Source organism: Astatotilapia calliptera, chromosome 3 (assembly GCF_964374335.1).
Source record: "Astatotilapia calliptera chromosome 3, fAstCal68.1, whole genome shotgun sequence".
NCBI lineage: Eukaryota > Metazoa > Chordata > Actinopteri > Cichliformes > Cichlidae > Astatotilapia > Astatotilapia calliptera.
In genome coordinates this window covers 70,194,717-70,214,429 of record NC_137424.1, presented here as the reverse complement: position 1 = coordinate 70,214,429, position 19,713 = coordinate 70,194,717, and the positions used below count along the sequence as shown (strand labels likewise).

General features: G+C 46.8%; 1 protein-coding gene and 1 long non-coding RNA gene across 2 annotated transcripts in view; both read right to left on the bottom strand.

The window, feature by feature from the left end:
• The window catches only part of LOC113018484 (cell surface A33 antigen-like), a 122,970-nt gene that overhangs the window by 29,763 nt on the left and 73,494 nt on the right, over nt 1-19,713 (bottom strand). The gene's annotated exons all lie outside the window — the stretch shown is intronic.
• LOC113018014 (uncharacterized) overlaps nt 1-19,713 on the bottom strand; it is a 41,021-nt gene that overhangs the window by 3,170 nt on the left and 18,138 nt on the right. The window contains exons 2-3 of the long non-coding RNA XR_013906455.1: nt 5,283-5,809; nt 5,125-5,214 (exon numbers count right to left, since the gene is read on the bottom strand). This is a non-coding gene — a long non-coding RNA (uncharacterized LOC113018014). The remainder of the gene's footprint in view (nt 1-5,124; nt 5,215-5,282; nt 5,810-19,713) is intronic.

Below are 19,713 nucleotides of genomic sequence, written 5' to 3'. Positions count from 1 at the left end.
GGGGTTGCCGCTGCTTCTTTTAGCAGTGAGAGAAAGTGTGCAGGAGTCGTTAGGATTTAGCCCTGCTGAGCTGGTGTTCGGTCACACAGTGCGTGGCCCCTTGCGGTTGCTTAAGGAGAACTTCCTGTCTGACACTGTTGCTCCTAAGGAAAATGTGTTAGACTATGTGAGCTCTTTCAGAGAGCGTTTGCATAAAGCATGCGCAATTGCACGCGATGCTCTCATTGCAACACAAGGTAGGATGAAGAGGAAGTTTGATGTGAAGGCTGTGCAGAGGAAATTTGAGGTTGGTGATAAGGTTTTAACACTTTTACCGGTCCCTGGATCTTCCCTTCAGGCCAAGTTCAGTGGTCCGTATACGGTGCAGGCGAAATTGAGTGACACGGATTATGTCATCGACACCCCAGAACGAAGGAAAAAGTGTCGTGTATGTCATATTAATATGATGAAGCCCTACTTTGCTGGCGGTGTGTCGACAGTTGCGACTGTGGTGCCAGTTTCTGAAACTCGGTATGACCCTGTGGATGACGATTTGGTTTTCGGTGGTACTGTGGGTTGCGCACAACTTAGGAACTCTAAAATCCTACGTGATTTGCGGTCACATTTAACTGAGGTAGATGGTGATGTTCGAAATGATGTGTGTCGGTTGATTGAGAATCATCCTAATCTTTTCTCGGACACTCCATCCTGTACCACCGTGTTGGAGCATGATATTGATGTGGGGGACCATCCTCCAATCAAACAGCATGCCTACCGGGTGAATCCCACTAAACGTGCTCTTTTCCAGACAGAAGTCTCTTATCTGTTGGAAAATTGTCTTGCTGTCCCTAGCTCTAGTGCGTGGAGTTCCCCGTGTCTCCTAGTGCCTAAAGCGGACAAGACCCCACGGTTTTGTACAGATTTTCGGAAGGTGAACAGCGTCACCAAACCTGACTCCTATCCTCTTCCCAGGATGGAGGATTGTGTTGACAGGGTCGGTTCTGCGACGTTTGTTACTAAGCTGGATTTGTTAAAGGGCTACTGGCAGGTTCCCCTAACATCACGTGCGGCCGAAATCTCTGCTTTTGTTACTCCTGACCATTTTCTCCAGTACACTGTCATGCCTTTCGGGTTGCGCAATGCTCCCGCCACTTTCCAACGGCTCATGAATATCGTGCTGGGCGGCGTCTGCAAGTGTGAAGTGTACTTAGACGATATTGTCGTCTATTCAGACACCTGGTCAGAACACATGGAGATATGATGTGTTCCATCGCTTGGAAAAGGCATCCCTCACCCTCAACCTTGCCAAGTGTGACTTTGGTAAAGCCATGGTGACGTATTTAGGGAAACAAGTGGGTCAGGGGCAAGTGCGCCCTATCTTGGCCAAAATCCAGGCCATACTGGACTTTCCTGCCCCTCAGACTAGGCGTGAGCTTCGCCGTTTCCTCGGCATGGTGGGCTACTACCGAGGTTTCTGTCAAAACTTTGCGGAAGTGGTCGCACCCCTCACTAGCCTCACTAGTGTGTTGAAATCTTTTGTGTGGACCTCTGCGTGTCAGAGTGCGTTCCTGGCTGTTAAGACTCTCCTGTGCAGTGCGCCAGTGCTGGCTGCCCCTGATTTTGCACTCCCTTTTAAATTGGAGGTGGACGCCAGTGCAAACGGGGCAGGTGCCGTGTTGCTACAGGAAGACCGTCATGGTGTGGATCACCCGATAGGCTATTTCTCAAAGAAATTTAATGTCCATCAGCGGGGGTACAGTACGATTGAGAAAGAGGCTCTCTCTCTGCTGTTCGCATTGCAACATTTTGAGGTGTATGTCGTTGAAAATATACACAAATTGTGAAATTGCACCTCTTTAAAATGCAGCTCAATTAAACCTAGCTCCAAGAATAATTTTCACCGACAGTTCTGAGATAAGCTGCATGTTATTCTTGAATGCGGTTGTGGGACCGGTGTCGTGCCAAAGTAGGTATCCCCGACAGAATTTGTTTCCCCTGTGCTGGGAGCACGCAGGAAGTACTGATGTTTTCATTTTGTGAAAAATTAGTATCGTTACATTACCATTCAGTTTGAGGGTTACAACAGAAAATTATATATTTATTGCTCATGGGGTATCAGATGGGATTATTTTAATAAACCATAAACATTTTGGCTAATAACTATTTTTATTCTCCTGTAACTTTATTATATAAAGAGCTAAAACCTCCAAAGTTTCAGGAGAAATGCGTCATAATAAGAAGTGTTTGTGAACGAAAAATCAGCAATGTGGGATACTGTTTGTCCGTGATTTACACAGGGGGAACAAATTGTGGCAGGACCAGCCTGATATTATTTGTATCCCACTATAACTTCGTTGTATAAAGAGCTAAGATCTCAAAAATGTCAGGAGTAGTTAGTCATTATAAGAAGTGTTTGTAAACTAAAAATCAACAATGCGGGATACTGTTTGTCCGTGATTTGGACAGTCCAGCGTGTGCTCCCGACACAGGGGAAACAAATTCTGTCGGGGATACCTAGTTTGGCACGATAGTAACTTCAGGTCACTGCAACAAGCCCAGGTACAGTTTACCGACGGATGGGTACAGGACCTTGAAATGCACCGTGTAGAACGAAAGACCATCGTACGTATCATAAGTTTACCAGTCTCACAAATTGTCTTCATAAAAACACATTCCTTAACCGTTTATTAATAGGACCTTTAAGCTCAACGGTAATTAATTAGTAGTGGAAATAATTTCTGGTACGCGTTACAGAAATGTAGCAGTGACAATAATACTGTATGCTGTAATCGTACTGGGCAATTAGTGATACAAAAAACCTGTTTTATCCTGTGAATAAAAGTATATGTTTTTGTCACTGTACCATAATAACAGAAGCGAAACGCAATATTGTGTCAGGACAATTCACTATTTATGCACAATAAATAAAGGAGCATAGCGCGACAATTTCTGTTCAGCGCCAGACTTGCTTGTAACCTATATCACCAATTATGTTATGAAAATGACGTATTAACTACAACAGCAGACTGACCTTTGTGTAAATGCTTGGAGCAGACTAACCTGTGAGCTGGAGGGTTCTGGGACGTTATATTTTGTCTTTGAATGGCTGCAATCCAGTCGCCTCTTTGTTACTTCGGAAACATGGCTCGAACAATTTCTCTTCAACGACGTAATCCGATAACAACCGATCTCTTTACCCGTCGGCTTTCCGTGGCTGTCATGCGACCGGCTATTGCAGTTAATAATACAACAGCTTCTTGACATTTTTGTGTTTCTTTTTATCGCTGTGTGACTGATTTCAATTGAAAGCCTGCGTGCGCTAGTACCTCTTGCCACGAGTTCCCAGAATCCTTTGCGGTTTTACCCCTGAATGACGTCACATTTTCAATCTCTATATAATATGCATGTTAAATTTTATATTTGGGGTGAAATATCAAGTCTTTTCAAGTAAACCGGTTCAAGTCCAATTCAAGTCCCAAGTCATTGGTGTAAAATTCCAAGTCAAGTCACAAGTCTTAGAACATTTTTTCAAGTCAAGTCTAAAGTCATAAAATTAATGACTCGAGTCTGACTCGAGTCCAAGTCATGTGACTCGAGTCCACACCTCTAGTTTATACCGACCACAATCCCTTGGTATTCCTCATGCGGATGCAGAACTCGAACCAAAGGCTAATGAGGTGGTCTCTCCTGTTACAGGACTTCAATTTGGAAATCCGTCATAAGAAGGGCACTGAGAACGTGCTAGCAGACGCCTTATCCCGTGTTTTCCTTTAAAAGTAACTGTTCAAAACATCTATCAAGGAGATGTCTTTGATTTTGGGAAGGGGGGTGTTACGGCTGTGGCCATGTGTGGCCTGTTTTCTGTCTGTGTTTTCTGTACTGTGCTTAAGACTTTTCTAGTTCCCTCCCGTGAGCGACTGATTGGACCATGGAGCGGTTGACTACCTTCAAAAGGCCGCTCTGACAGCTCCGAGAGGGGGAGAGAGAGAGTGGAACGAGCGAGTAGCCGGACAGCTGTCGCGGCCCTGACCCTGGTGTTCCCAGCCCGTGCTTATCTTGTGTATTTGTGAGAGTGTGAAATTGTGAAAGCCGCTCCTAGTGAATTAGTTGAGCGCTTAGGCACTCTTGGGTTGAAGCGGAAGGGGTGAGCTGCCTTTTCTTTTGGAATGGTTTTCTCCTGTTTTCCGGGTAGGGAGCGAGGGATAGCTCTGTCATTTGTTTGTTCTGTTTTTCTTTCCCAGGGTTTAGTTAGTTTTCTCTGGTGGGACTTAGTTGGTTTTGTTTATTATTTTGACCTGGGCTCACCCTGGAGCTATGCTTCTTTTCCTTAAATAAAAACACCTTTTTACTCACAACTGGTTTGGATGTTTGGCTTGGGAACCAGGGCGGGGATTTGTCTCTCTCTCCTCCAACCTTATGTGCGTCCCTACCCGCCTAGACTGGGGGCGTAACACCACCCCCATACCACTGTTTGGACATCGGGAACAGTGGCCTTGAATTAGTAGCATTAGGTGATGATCTCACATTTCAAATTCAAATCCAAAGACACAGAGTGTATTTTATTTTCAGGAGGCTCATATTCCTTACTCTCCCTAAGAAGGTCAATGCCAGGAATACTGACAAGTCCACCCATTAATCAAACCTTGGATAAAACAAAAAACAGTTAAGCCTACATCCTGTTCATGGAAAACTGGATGGGCTCTACATCTTCTCTGGGATAAAAGTGTGCAAGATAGTTAGACCAGTTAGTTGGTTTTTTTTTGGGGGGGGGGTTTGTATTTGGAGAATACTTTCAGCAAAGACGGCAAACAACAAACAGCAAAGTCCTGTTGGTGGCATTTCAGAGGTCTCAGACCTGCTGTTTTGGATAGTTTATGGGTCAATCAGAAAGTAATATATTACATATCCTACGTTACTTATGTTGAAGGTAGTGTACTAGGTTACTTAAGTGCTCACTGAAGAAAGTACTTCATTAAACTACTTGGTACTCCCTGAAATAACCTGAAATGCATTGTCTAATAATTAGAAGTTAGCAATATAAATCTTAGCCTACAGTCCCAAACATTGGTGTAAATCCTTTTTATGGGTCACAAAAGGGTGCTGTTTGCAAAAGAAAAAAAACACAGACACGAGCATCATTATTACCTGTGCTTTCTTGTGTTCCTTCAACTTGACTGTTTGATATTTTGATTTCACTCTCTGTAATGCCATCTTCTGCTGCCATATCTTGATATGCTGAAATGTAACAGTAAAGTTATTTACTGTAAATATTATAGAAAAAAAATGAATCTAAAGAAACTGACCTTCAGGTTTCCTGTGACGACATAGTCTTACCAGCAGAACCAGTAACACCAGTAGAACCACAACACAAACTGATGACAACACAGGAATTACAGGATAAAAGAGTGATGTAGGAAGAGTGATGGAGGTGGAACCAGGAGGAGAGGTGGATGTAGGTGGAGGTGTGGATGTAGGTGGAGGTGTGGTGGTGTGATTCTCTAAAATAAAGCAAACACAGTCATTAAGTTGTCGTCACATTGTGAATGTTGAAAGCTGCAGAAACACAGACAGGTGAGTGTGTCACCTGTGACAGTGATCCAGCTGGATGGAGACTCTCCATGACCGCTGATGTCACACTTGTAGAGGCCTTCATCAGACCTGGAAACATGCTGGATGGTCATGTGACCTGTAGGCTGCTTCCTGATGAGGGAGCCATCTTTATAGAAAGCAGCTGGGAGGTTGGAGGGAGTGGTCTTTGTTTTACAGAGCAGAGTGATGTCATCTCCCTCCATCACAGGGAGGACAGGACTCTGCAGGATCACTGATCCACCTCAACACAGAGACAAACTACAGCATTTCATCCATTTACACACAGCTTCATCAACACTAACTGCACACACTCAGCTTACCAGTGACTGTCAGGTTAACCATGTTACTGATGGGACCCTCTCTGGACTCACACCAGTAAACTCCACTGTCTCGTTCAACAATGTAACTGATGTCACAGGAATAATTATTTAATGTTCCCCATTCAGCTCCACACTGAGTCCTCTGTTGTTTGCTTGTGTTTCTCCTCAGAGTCCATCCAGCAGAGCTGTCGTCCTCCTCACAGCTCAGAGACACAAAGTCTCCTTTAAAGAACTGAGAGCTGCTGGGACTCACAGTCAGACGAGCTGTGAGGGTTAAAATTAAAAACTGATGATTAAATATACTTTTGACAAATATGATGCCACATTGAAATAATTGCATTGCATAATAATTCATTTAATTTATTTAATGTGTGAGAATTCAATCAGGTCATATCAGTGAGCATTTCTCAGGTTTAAACTGTGACAGAAGAAGGTTACTGACCTTGGTTTGTTGTGCAGCTCAGTAGTGAGATCAGAACTAAAGAGAAATGACACTCAGGTTGATTTGAGCATAAAGAACAACTCCACACAAACAGACAAACACACAAACTTGTCTCTGTTTTTGTATATCTGCACATTTGCTACCAAAAACATGTTTCTATATAATTTGGACACGCATCTCTCTTTGATATATCTCAGAGGAAATCTACACAGGAAGCATGCTGGAAAGACAGCTGTATCCACTAGAGTATTAAACTTCTGGCTGCTCCTTTATTCAGAAGAGGTCACCACAGCAGGTACCTCCACATCTTTTATTTGGTAAAGATGTCCTTCCTTATGAAAGCTCAAAGACTTTTTTTTTAACTTCCCAGGGAGCTAGGAATTATTCACTTGTCAAGCAAATCTGTTAAATACCACAATGTAAAACTATCACCTATACAACTAATGGCAAACCTTCGAGCACAGAAAACTCAGAAGGTAGAGTGCTTGCCCCATGATCGGAAGGTCAGGGTTCACTGAACAGCTACCCTGAGCTGTATTGGTGGCTGCCCACTTCTTCACTTTTTGAATGGATTAAATGCAGAGGCCTAATTGCAGAAGTTGCAACTAACTACACTATGAGTATACACAAAATATCCACTTTTTAAAAATAACACAGTAAAGTCATGTGTCCACTGTGCAGCTGTGTTGATATAATGAGTGAATGATTTGAGCTTTTCACTGCCTGCTGTGTTTCCTCGACTCCTGAGCAAAGATAAAGAGTCAGTTCAGACCTGCAGTTGGTCCTCGTGGTGTTTTGAACTTGAATTTTCTCCAATTGATCTTTCTGAGTTAACTTCAATAATTACTTCCTCCAAACCATCAACATGTCTTTTAGACCCCATTCCTACAAAACTGCTCAAAGAAGTCCTGCCATTAATTAATTCTTTGATCTTAAATATGATCAACCTATCTCTAATGATCGGCTATGTACCACAGGCCTTCAAGCTGGCTGTAGTTAAACCTTTACTCAAAAAGCCATCTCTAGACCCAGCAGTCTTAGCTAATTATAGGCCAATCTCCAACCTTCCTTTCATATCAAAAATCCTTGAAAGAGTAGTTGTCAAACAGCTAACAGATCATCTGCAGAGGAATGGTTTATTTGAAGAGTTTCAGTCAGGTTTCAGAGCTCATCACAGCACAGAAACAGCTTTAGTGAAGGTTACAAATGATCTTCTTATGGCCTCTGACAGTGGACTCATCTCTGTGCTTGTCCTGCTAGACCTTAGTGCAGCATTCAATACTGTTGACCATAATATCCTATTAGAGCGATTAGAACATGCTGTAGGTATTACAGGTACTGCGCTGCAGTGGTTTGTGTCATATCTATCTAATAGACTCCAATTTGTGCATGTAAATGGAGAGTCCTCTTCACACACTGAGGTTAATTATGGAGTTCCACAGGGTTCAGTGCTAGGACCAATTCTGTTTACATTATACATGCTTCCCTTAGGCAGTATCATTAGAAGACATAGCATACATTTTCACTGCTATGCTGATGACACCCAGCTCTATCTGTCCATGAAGCCAGATAACACACACCAATTAGTTAAACTGCAGGAATGTCTTAAAGACATAAAGGCCTGGATGGCCGCTAATTTTCTGCTTTTTAATTCAGATAAAACTGAGGTTATTGTACTTGGCCCTGAAAAGCCTAGAAATATGGTATCTAACCAGATTCTTACTCCGGATGGCATTACCTTGGCCTCCAGTAACGCTGTGAGGAACCTTGGAGTCATTTTTGACCAGGACATGTCCTTCAATGCACATATTAAACAAATATGTAAGACTGCTTTCTTCCATTTGCGCAACATCTCTAAAATTAGAAATATCCTGTCTCAGAGTGACGCTGAAAAACTAGTTCATGCATTTATTACTTCCAGGCTGGACGACTGTAATTCATTATTATCAGGATGTCCAAAAAACTCACTGAAAAGCCTTCAGCTAATCCAAAATGCTGCAGCAAGAGTCCTGACAGGGACTAGAAAGAGAGCATATTTCTCCTGTTTTGGCTTCCCTTCATTGGCTTCCTGTTAAATCCAGAATTGAATTCAAAATCCTGCTCCTCACATACAAGGTCTTAAATAATCAGGCCCCATCTTATCTTAATGACCTTGTAGTACCATATCACCCTATTAGAGCACTTCGCTCTCGCTCTGCAGGCCTACTTGTTGTTCCTAGAGTATTTAAAAGTAGAATGGGAGGGAGAGCCTTCGGTTTTCAGGCCCCTCTTCTGTGGAACCAGCTTCCAGTTTGGATTCGGGAGACAGACACTATCTCTACTTTTAAGATTAGGCTTAAAACTTTCCTTTTTGCTAAAGCATATAGTTAGGGCTGGACCAGGTGACCCTGAATCCTCCCTTAGTTATGCTGCAATAGACGTAGGCTGCCAGGGGATTCCCATGATGCATTGAGTTTTTCCTTTCCAGTCACCTTTCTCACTCACTATGTATTAACAGACCTCTCTGCATTGAATCATATCTGTTATTAACCTCTGTCTCTCTTCCACAGCATGTCTTTTATCCTGTCTTCCTTCTCTCACCCCAACCGGTCGCAGCAGATGGCCGCCCCTCCCTGAGCCTGGTTCTGCCGGAGGTTTCTTCCTGTTAAAAGGGAGTTTTTCCTTCCCACTGTCGCCAAAGTGCTTGCTCATAGGGGGTCATGTCATTGTTGGGTTTTTCTCTGTATCTATGAAGCGCCTTGAGGCGACTTATGTTGTGATTTGGCGCTATATAAATAAAATTGAATTGAATTGAATTTAGCCTGATTTGTTTTTCATGTCTTCTCCTTATCAGGAGAGCAGACAGTCAAAGTACAAGAATTCAAACAAGCACAGAGATTCTACTTACAGAGCAGACACAGCACAGATGTTTCCTTCATCGTCCTTCTCACTCATTTGAGCTTTTTTTCATTTCTGTCACTGACACCAAGTAAAGCCCGCCCTCTTCCTCTGAGCAGGGTTTTTTTTTTTTGTAGTGGTTCAAAGACACTTTGGTATTGTGCAAAGATAACATCATTTGAAAATATAACTACAAACACACGCTTTCAATAAGAACAGTTACTGAAAGCTGCTTCACATACAAGACCAGAAATTCAGAAAAAGTGATTACAGAAAAAGGCCTCTGTGGTGAATAAGCAAAGACAGAAATGCTAGTGGCATGCGGTGACCTTTACAGGCCCACACACACAAAACATTTAACTCGGCTATTTAACAAGACAAAATAAACCAGACTAAAAATATACCTATTTTGTATACACTGACAGCCTCCCACAACATATCGTCACCTGAAGATACGTAAAATATTGGCTTTATATACAATATTACCAACATTATGTTAGGATGCCTGGGTCGTTGACCCAGGGTATTTGAGTTTATTATATTATTTATACTTTTTAGTCTTTGGTTTCTTTGAGTTCTGTCTTATGGTTTATGTCTCTGTCTTCTTTAGTTGCTCTGTCTCCCCTATCACCTGTATCCCCTTGTCTAGTTCGCGTCTCTGTGTATCCTTAGTTCCTATATCCCGTGTTCAGTCAGTGTTTGTGTCTACCCTGGTCCCACGTCTCTGTTCCCTCTGTAGTGCCTGCATGTGAGTCTGTGTTATGTGTTTCCTGTTTTACTTTGAAAGTCTCTGTCTTATCTCAGTGTGTTCAGTTTATGCTTCCTTTTGTCTCGTCAGTTCTGATTTGCCCCAGCTGTGTTTCCCTCCTGTTATTCATTCCCAGATTGCTCCTTCTGTGTATTTAAGCCCTGTGTTTCTCTGTGTCCGTGTCGCGATCTACCGTTTACTTTGCTGTGTGTTTTGTCAATCCGCCGGTGTTAGTTTGTTTTTTGGAGTTTTTCCAGTTATGTTATGTTTGCGTTCAGCATTAAAGCTGTTTTGGTTTAAGTTCTGTCTCCGGAGTCTGCACCTTGGGTCCTATTCCTGCCTGCACACAGCCACACCTAACAGAAGATCGCGACCATACTATGGACCCAGCAGACATTGAACTTCAGGAGTGACGCCGAGCAGCCTTTGCCCAGCTGGAGGAGGAACTCCGCTGGAAGCCATTGCTCACCCCTGACGTCGGGCGCATTTTCCATGGCACTCGGCTGGCTCTCGGTGGTCCCCGGAGCTGTCAGAAGTCTCCACCTGTTGCTCCGCTGGCACTCAAGATGCGGCCGCTTCAGTTGGGAGTCCTCCGTGTGGCTTCAGGCGCTCACGCTCCATCCTCAGCGTCACCGTTCTGTGCACCGGAGGCTCAGTTGCTCACACCGCCAGCTACCTCTGCCCAAAGGAAACGGCGCTCACGTCGCCGTCATATGGACACGTCTGAGCAACCTCCGGTGGTGAGTCAAAAGGACTACACGTTCCAAACTCCACCTGAGCCGTTAAACGGTAAAGACTATGAACTCACCTCAGACACTTTTGGGATTTCTTTTCTCGACGAGGATTTGGATTGGGAGGCCAGTTTTGGTTTGAATCCTCCCACGCTAGTTCATCACAATAAGCATTCGTCTGGGATTTTTAGTTCGAGGTCTGCTCGTTGGAGTGGGAACAAGCTAAAACCCAAATTTGCCGAGTCTGTTTTTTCTGAGACTGTGAACACTGCTAAACCTAAGACTGTACGGACTGTTAAACGTGCTGGGAAAGGGTCGTCACCTATTTTTGATGAACCAGTTTTCAGTGACCAATTTGCCATGGGAGACCCTACCAGGGGGCAAAAGCCCCCAGACAACATAGCCCCCGGGATCCCTGGGACACACAAACCCCTCCACCATGATAAGGTAGCGATTCAAGGAGGAGAATCGCTTTTTGTCTGGTCCCTCACCCAGGACCAAAGGGTGAGGGACCAGACAAAAAGCGATTCAGAAGACCCTTATGAAAAGGACATCGAGGGAACAGTTTACCCTGCCCGGGATAGGGTTACCGGGGCCCCGCCCTGGAGCCAGGCCCGGGGAGGGTGCTCGAGGGCGAGCGCCTGGTGGCCGGGCCTTAGTCCATGGGACCCGGCCGGGCACAGCCCGAAGAGGAGACATGGGCCCATCCTCCCGCAGGCCCACCACCCGCAGGAGGCGCCATAGGGGTCGTGTGCATTGTGTGTCGGGTGGCGGCCAGGAGCGGAGGCCCTGGCGGACTGACCCCCGGCTGCCAAGACTGGCAATAGGGACATGGAATGTCACCTCTCTGGTGGGGAAGGAGCCTGAGTTAGTGCGTGAGGTTGAGAGGTACCGGCTAGATATAGTTGGGCTCACCTCTACGCATGGCTTGGGCTCTGGAACCAGTCTCCTGGAGAGGGGCTGGACTCTGTCTCAGTCTGGAGTTGCCCCTGGTGAGAGGCGGCGGGCTGGGGTGGGTATTCTAATATCCCCTCGGCTTGCTGCCGGTACGTTGGGGTTTTTCCCGGTGGACGAGAGGGTTTGTTCCCTGCGCCTTAGGGTCGGGGAACGGGTCCTGACTGTCATCTGCGCTTATGCGCCGAGTGGCAGTTCAGAGTACCCAGCCTTCTTAGAGTCCCTAAGGGGGGTGCTGGAAGGTGCTCCACCTGGAGACTCTGTTGTCCTGCTGGGAGACTTCAATGCTCACGTGGGTAACGACAGCGAGACCTGGAGGGGCGTGATTGGGAGGAACGGCCTCCCTGATCTGAACCCGAGCGGTGCTTTGTTATTGGACTTCTGTGCTAATCACAGTTTGTCCATAACGAACACCCTGTTCGAACATAAGAGTGTCCATAAGTGCACGTGGCACCAGGACGCTCTAGGCCGTAGGTCGATGATCGATTTTGTAATCGTATCACCAGACCTGCGACCATATGTTCTGGACACTCGGGTAAAGAGAGGGGCTGAGCTGTCAACTGATCACCACCTGGTGGTGAGTTGGATCAGGTGGCGGGGGAGGACACTGGACAGACCTGGTACACCTAAACGCGTAGTGAGGGTGTGCTGGGAACGTCTAGCAGAGGCCCCAGTCCGTGAGATCTTCAACGCACACCTCCGGCAGAGCTTCAACAGCATTCCGAGGGAGACTGGGGAAATTGAGTCCGAATGGACCATGTTCAGCGTCTCCATTGCCGAAGCTGCTGCATTGAGCTGCGGCCGCAGGGTGGTTGGTGCCTGCCGTGGTGGTAATCCCCGAACCAAATGGTGGACACCAGAGGTGAAGGGAGCCACCAGGCTGAAGAAGGAGTCCTATCTGGCTTGGTTAGCCTGTGGGACTCCGGAGGCAGCTGACAGGTATTGACAGGCCAAGCGGAATGCGGCTCAGGCAGTGGCTGAAGCAAAAACTCGGGTGTGGGAGGAGTTCGGAGAGGCCATGGAAAAAGACTTTTGGACTGCCTCGAAGAGATTCTGGCAAACCGTCAGGCGTCTCAGGAGGGGAAAGCGGTGCTCTACCTGCACTGTGTATAGTGCTGGTGGAGCGCTGTTGACGTTGACTGAGAAAATTGTCAGGCGGTGGAAGGAATACTTCGAGGACCTCCTTAATCCCACTGACACGTCTTCCGAGGAGGAAGCAGAGTCTGGGGATGAGGGGAATGACCCGCCAATTTCCGGGGGCGAGGTCACTGAGGCAGTTAAACAACTCCTTGGTGGCAGAGCCCCTGGTGTTGACGAGGTCCGCCCCGAGTTCCTGAAGGCTCTGGACGTTGTAGGGCTGTCCTGGTTGACACGCCTTTGCAATGTTGCGTGGAGATCAGGGGCAGTACCTGTGGACTGGCAGACTGGGGTGGTGGTCCCCATCTTTAAGAAGGGGGACCGGAGGGTGTGTTCCAACTACAGGGGGATCACACTCCTCAGCCTCCCTGGGAAAGTCTATGCCAGGGTGCTGGAAAGGAGAGTTCGTCCGCTAGTCGAACCTCGGCTACAGGAGGAACAATGCGGTTTTCGTCCTGGTCACGGAACACTGGACCAGCTCTTTATCCTCTCAAGGGTACTTGAGGGCGCATGGGAGTTTGCCCAACCAGTCTACATGTGTTTTGTGGACTTGGAGAAGGCATTCGACCGTGTCCCTCGGGGTGTCCTGTGGGAGGTGCTGCGGGAGTATGGGGTGTCTGGCCCATTGCTACGGGCCATTCGATCCCTATACAACCGTTGCAGGAGCTTGGTTCGCATTGCCGGCAATAAGTCAGACTCGTTCCCGGTGGGTGATGGGCTCCGCCAGGGCTGCCCTTTGTCTCCGGTTCTGTTCATAATTTTTATGGACAGGATTTCTAGGCGCAGCCAAGTGGCGGAGGGCTTTCGCTTTGGTGGCCTCAGAATCTCATCTCTGATTTTTGCGGATGATGTGGTTCTGTTGGCTTCATCAGGTGAGGGCCTCCAGCTCGCACTGGAACGGTTCGCAGCCGAGTGTGAAGCAGCGGGAATGAGGATCAGCACCTCCAAATCTGAGGCCATGGTTCTCAGCCGGAAAAGGGTGGAGTGCCCTCTCCGGGTCAGGGATGAGTTCCTGCCCCAAGTGGAGGAGTTCAAGTATCTCGGGGTCTTGTTCGCGAGTGATGGGAGAAGGGAGCCGGAGATTGACAGACGGATTGGGCCTGCAGCTGCTGTAATGCGGACGCTGCACCGGTCCGTCGTGGTGAAGAGAGAGCTGAGTGTAAAAGCGAAGCTCTCAATTTACCGGTCGATCTACGTCCCTACCTTCACCTATGCCACGAGCTGTGGGTAGTGACCGAAAGAACGAGATCGCGGATACAAGCGGCAGAAATGAGCTTCCTCCGAAGGGTGGCTGGCCTCTCCCTTAGAGATAGGGTGAGAAGTTCGGCCATCCGGGAGGGGCTCAGAGTAGAGCCGCTGCTGCTCCACATCGAAAGGAGTCAGCTGAGGTGGTTCGGGCATCTGACAAGGATGCCCCCTGGGCGCCTCCTGGGTGAGGTGTTCCAGGCATGTCCCACCGGGAGGAGGCCCCGGGGAAGACCCAGGACACGCTGGAGAGATTATATCTCTCGGCTGGCCTGGGAACGCCTTGGTATTCCCCCGGATAAGCTGGAGGAGGTGGCTGGGGAGAGGGAGGTCTGGGCCTCTTTGCTTAGGCTGCTGCCCCTGCGACCCGGCCTCGGATAAGCGGTTGAAGATGGATGGATGGATGGACAGTTTTCAGTGAGCCTACTCCTTTGCCTTCCGGTGCTCCTCTACCCAGGGCAGCTGCGGTCCAGCCGTCTCCTGCACCTGTATCAGTTCCTCGGGTGAGGGGGGCTAGGGCCCAGTTTGTCCCTGCTCCAGTTTCCAGGCCGGCTGAGGCTCCGCTAGTCTCTGCGCCTGTGCCTATTCCGCGGGTGGGAGCGGCTACTGCCCAGCAGGCCCCTGCACCGGTTTCTGTCCTCGCTGGAGGCTCAGGCGAGCCCGTCCAGCAGTTTTCCGTAGGCTCGGAAGACATAGCTCAGCTTAATGCTCATCCACCACCTCACCCACCATTACTACCATCGTTACAACAGTCAATACAACTTAAACTTCTCTCCATAGCTCAAACATTAGCTCACCTGCCAGCTCAGTCACCTGCTCTGTTCTCACCTCAGTCATTCACTCCACCGTCTGTTCCCGCTGGGGGTTCTGGAGAACCGCTTCAGCCGTCTCTTCCTGCTGGGGGTCCGAGGAACCGCTTCAGCCTCCTGTCTCCGCTGGAGGGTCCGAGGGGCCCGTTCAGCCACCTGTCTCCGCTGGAGGGTCCGAGGGGCCCGTTCAGCCACCTGTCTCCGCTGGAGGGTCCGAGGGGCCGCTTCTGCCACCTGTCTCCGCTGGAGGGTCCGAGGGGCCCGTTCAGCCACCTGTCTCCGCTGGAGGGGCCGCTTCAGCCACCTGTCTCCGCTGGAGGGGCCGAGGGGCCGCTTCAGCCACCTGTCTCCGCTGGAGGATCCGAGGGGCCGCTTCAGCCGTCTCTTCCTGCTGGAGGATCCGAGGGGCCGCTTCAGCCGTCTCTTCCTGCTGGAGGATCCGAGGGGCCGCTTCAGCCGTCTCTTCCTGCTGGAGGATCCGAGGGGCCCGTTCAGCCTCTTGCCTCGTCAGCTGGGGGTCCGGGAGGACCCAGCCAGCACATCCCAGTGTCTGCTGATGGTTCTGGCAAGGCCGTTCAGCCACCACTGGCTCCACTGCCTGGTCCGGCCTCAGCCTCTGCAGCTCCGCCTGGTCCGGCCTCAGCCTCTGCAGCTTCGCCTGGTCCGGATTCAGCCTCAGCCTCTGTTCCTGCTTCGCCTCCGCCTGGTCAAGCTTCGGCCTCAGCCTGTGCTACGCCTGGTCCAGCTTCGGCTTCTGCTTTGCCTGGTCCGGCCTCAGCCTCTGCAGCTCCGCCTGGTCCAGTCTCCGAGTGTTCAGCTTCTTCTACTCCTGAGGTCTCCATGCTGTCTGTTCCTGCCCGGCCTGTCCGGCCTGCACCTCCTGTCCGGCCTGCACGTCCTGTCCGGCCTGCACGTCCTGCACATCCTGTCCGGCCTGCACATCCTGTCCGGCCTGCCTGTCCTGTCCGGCCGATGACTGGACGTCGTTGCCATCATGGACAGCCCTCTGAACTACGCCGCCGTCATGGACGGCCCCCGGAACTACGCCGCCACCAGTGCCTCCCACCCGGCCGGCCTCCTGACCTGCTCCGCCGCCGGTGCCTCCCGCCCGGTCGGCCTCCTGACGTACTCCGTCGCCGCCGGTGTCTCCTGCCTGCCCGGCCCCCTGAACTGTTTTCTGGGCTCTTGGGCCGTCAGCCTCCGGGCCGCCCCCCTGAACTGCCCGGGTTTGGACTGTTGTGCTGTCAGCCTCCGGGTCGGCCCCCTGAACTTTTTGTGAACTGTTTTTCCTGGCCGCCTGCGCCTGTCGTGAGCCTGTTTTTTGTTCTGTTGCTTTCCGGGCTCCATTGTTTGTTCGTTTTTGTTTTTTTTTTTGTTTTTGGCTCCTTGTTTGGTTTTGTTTCGAGCCCTCCATCCTGTTTCCCCTGCCGCCCGCCCTGGTTGGGTTGTTTTTTGTTTTTTTGTTTTGGTGTTTTGGTTTGGGCTGTCTGGAAGCCAGCCCTTAAGGGGGTGGGTACTGTTAGGATGCCTGGGTCGTTGACCCAGGGTATTTGAGTTTATTATATTATTTATACTTTTTAGTCTTTGGTTTCGTTGAGTTCTGTCTTATGGTTTATGTCTCTGTCTTCTTTAGTTGCTCTGTCTCCCCTATCACCTGTATCCCCTTGTCTAGTTCGCGTCTCTGTGTATCCTTAGTTCCTATATCCCGTGTTCAGTCAGTGTTTGTGTCTGCCCTGGTCCCACGTCTCTGTTCCCTCTGTAGTGCCTGCATGTGAGTCTGTGTTATGTGTTTCCTGTTTTACTTTGAAAGTCTCTGTCTTATCTCAGTGTGTTCAGTTTATGCTTCCTTTTGTCTCGTCAGTTCTGATTTGCCCCAGCTGTTTCCCTCCTGTTATTCATTCCCAGATTGCTCCTTCTGTGTATTTAAGCCCTGTGTTTCTCTGTGTCCGTGTCGTGATCTATCGTTTACTTTGCTGTGTGTTTTGTCAATCCGCCGGTGTTAGTTTGTTTTTTGGAGTTTTTCCAGTTATGTTATGTTTGCGTTCAGCATTAAAGCTGTTTTGGTTTAAGTTCTGTCTCCGGAGTCTGCACCTTGGGTCCTATTCCTGCCTGCACACAGCCACACCTAACACATTACCAAAAACACATTTACCACTAGCTGACTGTGACAAGTGGTAGAAAAGTATTTAGAATCATTTCCTAGAGAAAAAGTATGTATGTCATTTGTTGGTGGGCTTTAACTTTCCCAGTGAAATATATTTTTCAATTAGATAGTAACAATATTCAATATCAGTTCAAGTTTGTTTTATTTATAGAGCACCAAATTACTACAATAGTCACTTCAAGGCATCCAGTGTTGGGGAGTACCAAAATACAAGTACCAGCGTTATGTTTGTAGCTGTGGGTGTTTGGACTTTTAAAGCACTTTAAACAAAGTTAATGTTCAATTTTAGAGAACGACTGGATGTTTCGAGTAACAGTATAATTTTAGCACTTACAGATCCGACAGTGAGTAGTTCTCGTTACTCATCCAGTCTGAGAAAGCACTGGTTGAAGTGTTTGTGTATTTATTGATTTATTTTAAGTAATTGTGTTTTATGTATATTATGGTTTTATATTTTTACAAATGCTTTATATGTTTATATGTGTGTATGTGTATATATATGTATGTGTACGTGCATGCACATATGCATGTATGAACATATATATATATATATATATATATATACACACACATTACATTACATTACATTACACATTATTGGCCCAACTAGTAGCCTGGTGTTCCAACATTCTCACATTGACGAGGTACAACATAAATGCTAGAACTGACCTGAAAGATAGGATCATGGCCAAGCTTGAAACCTGGACCCCCCGTAGCCGGTTACCAATATTACGTGAAAATGAATCAAAGCAATATTTGCTGTTTGTGTGAAACACTACTAAAAATATAAAAAGCATACAGTACTGTACTTGTTTGAGTTCTTTAAGTTGGACTTCTTTTAAGTTTTAAGTTGCTTGAAAATTCAAGCAACTTAAAGAAGTCCAGACGCTTTTCTTTCCAAGCTCCTTAGACTAAGATGTTAGAAAAATTGAATGAAAATTGAATTGAATTGACTGCTCAGTGATTATCAGGTTGATTCACAGAAATGTGACTGAACACAAATGTTCTAGACAGACTCTGAATCTGGATGATTCAGGGGTGGGTCCGTGGGCCAGCATTTTGACTTCATTTTGTATTTTTGATATTTTATTTCTTATATTATATTGAAAACGTGTTAAGTTTTGTGTTTCTATTATTAGTTAGGATTTAGTTGAGTGTTATTCTAGTATGGTCTATTTCCCCTTCTGTGATTCTGTTCTTGTCCTCTGTGTCAGTATGACTTGTATTTCTGGTCTGTGTGTTTTATGTTGTCAAGCCTGTGATATTCCTGCATCTCTCCATGTTTCCTGTCTTATTTTAAAAGTCCTCCGTTCTTTGTTCAATGTGTTTAGTTTTACTCTTTACCTTTGGTTTGCTATGTTCATTTGTGTCAGCTGTTTCCACATGTGTTTCCACTTCCCCTGATCACTTCCTGTGTGTATTTAGTCTCTGTGTTTCGTTCAGTCTTTTGTCAGGTCATCTGTGTAAATTCCTTCAATGGTACATAAGGTACATAATCAGATTAAGAGTTTTCATGGTCACGATATATTCATGTTCATGTTCGTTCATCATAGTTATTTGCATGTTCCTGCTCAGAATCATGTTCCTGTCAGTAGTCACAGTTTAATCATAGTAACCACAGTTTAGTTTTCCCTGTTTGGATTTTCAAGTTTTAGTTTTTGTCCCTGTTTGCCTTTTGCCTTATTTTATGTTATCAGTCTGTTTAGTTAAACACACCGGCTACTCAACCGTGACAGGATGTTTATCAGATGAGACGGAGTACTCTTCTACTTCAAACTCATTTATATTGATTGTCTTTCCAGAGACACATCATAACTGATTTATAACTCCATTCACCCAGATGGTTTTATATGGCCAATAGAGGGCGATATTTAACTGTAAATAATACATAGACACATGCAGCTCTGCAGTGATGCTTCTGTAGTTATAAATAAAATTAACTTGTGCGTGTTGTTAGATGACTATATTTTAGTAGTTGCGAAACAGACTGCGCAGGCTGAAAATTCAAAGATGTGGGTATCCTGATAACTGTAACTTCTAATACAAACTAGAGTAAACATACACACACACACTGCTGAAAAAAAGAGAGGCAAAGATTCACTTTTAGGTAAGTGCCATTGGACAATGATTTTCATTTTTGCTTAAAAATGAATTAATAATTAATAAAAAAGACTTAAAACTATATGTTAAAAAAAGATTTTTAAAAAGTTCTGTACTTAAATATTTCTAAGCAGTTTACAACTGGCGTCTAATGATTTGTCTTCATTTTCTGAGATGAAGAAAGGAGTTTATATATTAGCTACAACCAGACAGGAAAAAGTCAGATTTTCCACTGACCTTTTTCTAAACCCAAAGAACCAAGGAAAACAAATGAGCACAACTTAAAAAAAAACCCAAAACTGTACAGAAACAATACTGTTGTAGTTGTAATAACACCCAGTAAACGCAATAATAATAATAATCTTTTATGTGGATGTCCTGTGGGCTATGGGGACCAGTTAGAAGCGAGAAGCTGGACGTCAGTGGTTGGACTGGTGGACTACTTCAGTGAAGAGTAGACGACGTCTGGCTCTGGTTTAAAGTCTGAACACAAACACACACAGTTCAAACGACAGGAAACATGATTACAAGCCTTGTAGGTCAATCAAGACCTCCATGTCCCCACCTCTCTGCATCACGCAGTCTCAGTTCACACTTCCTCTAAAAAGCACACAAAAC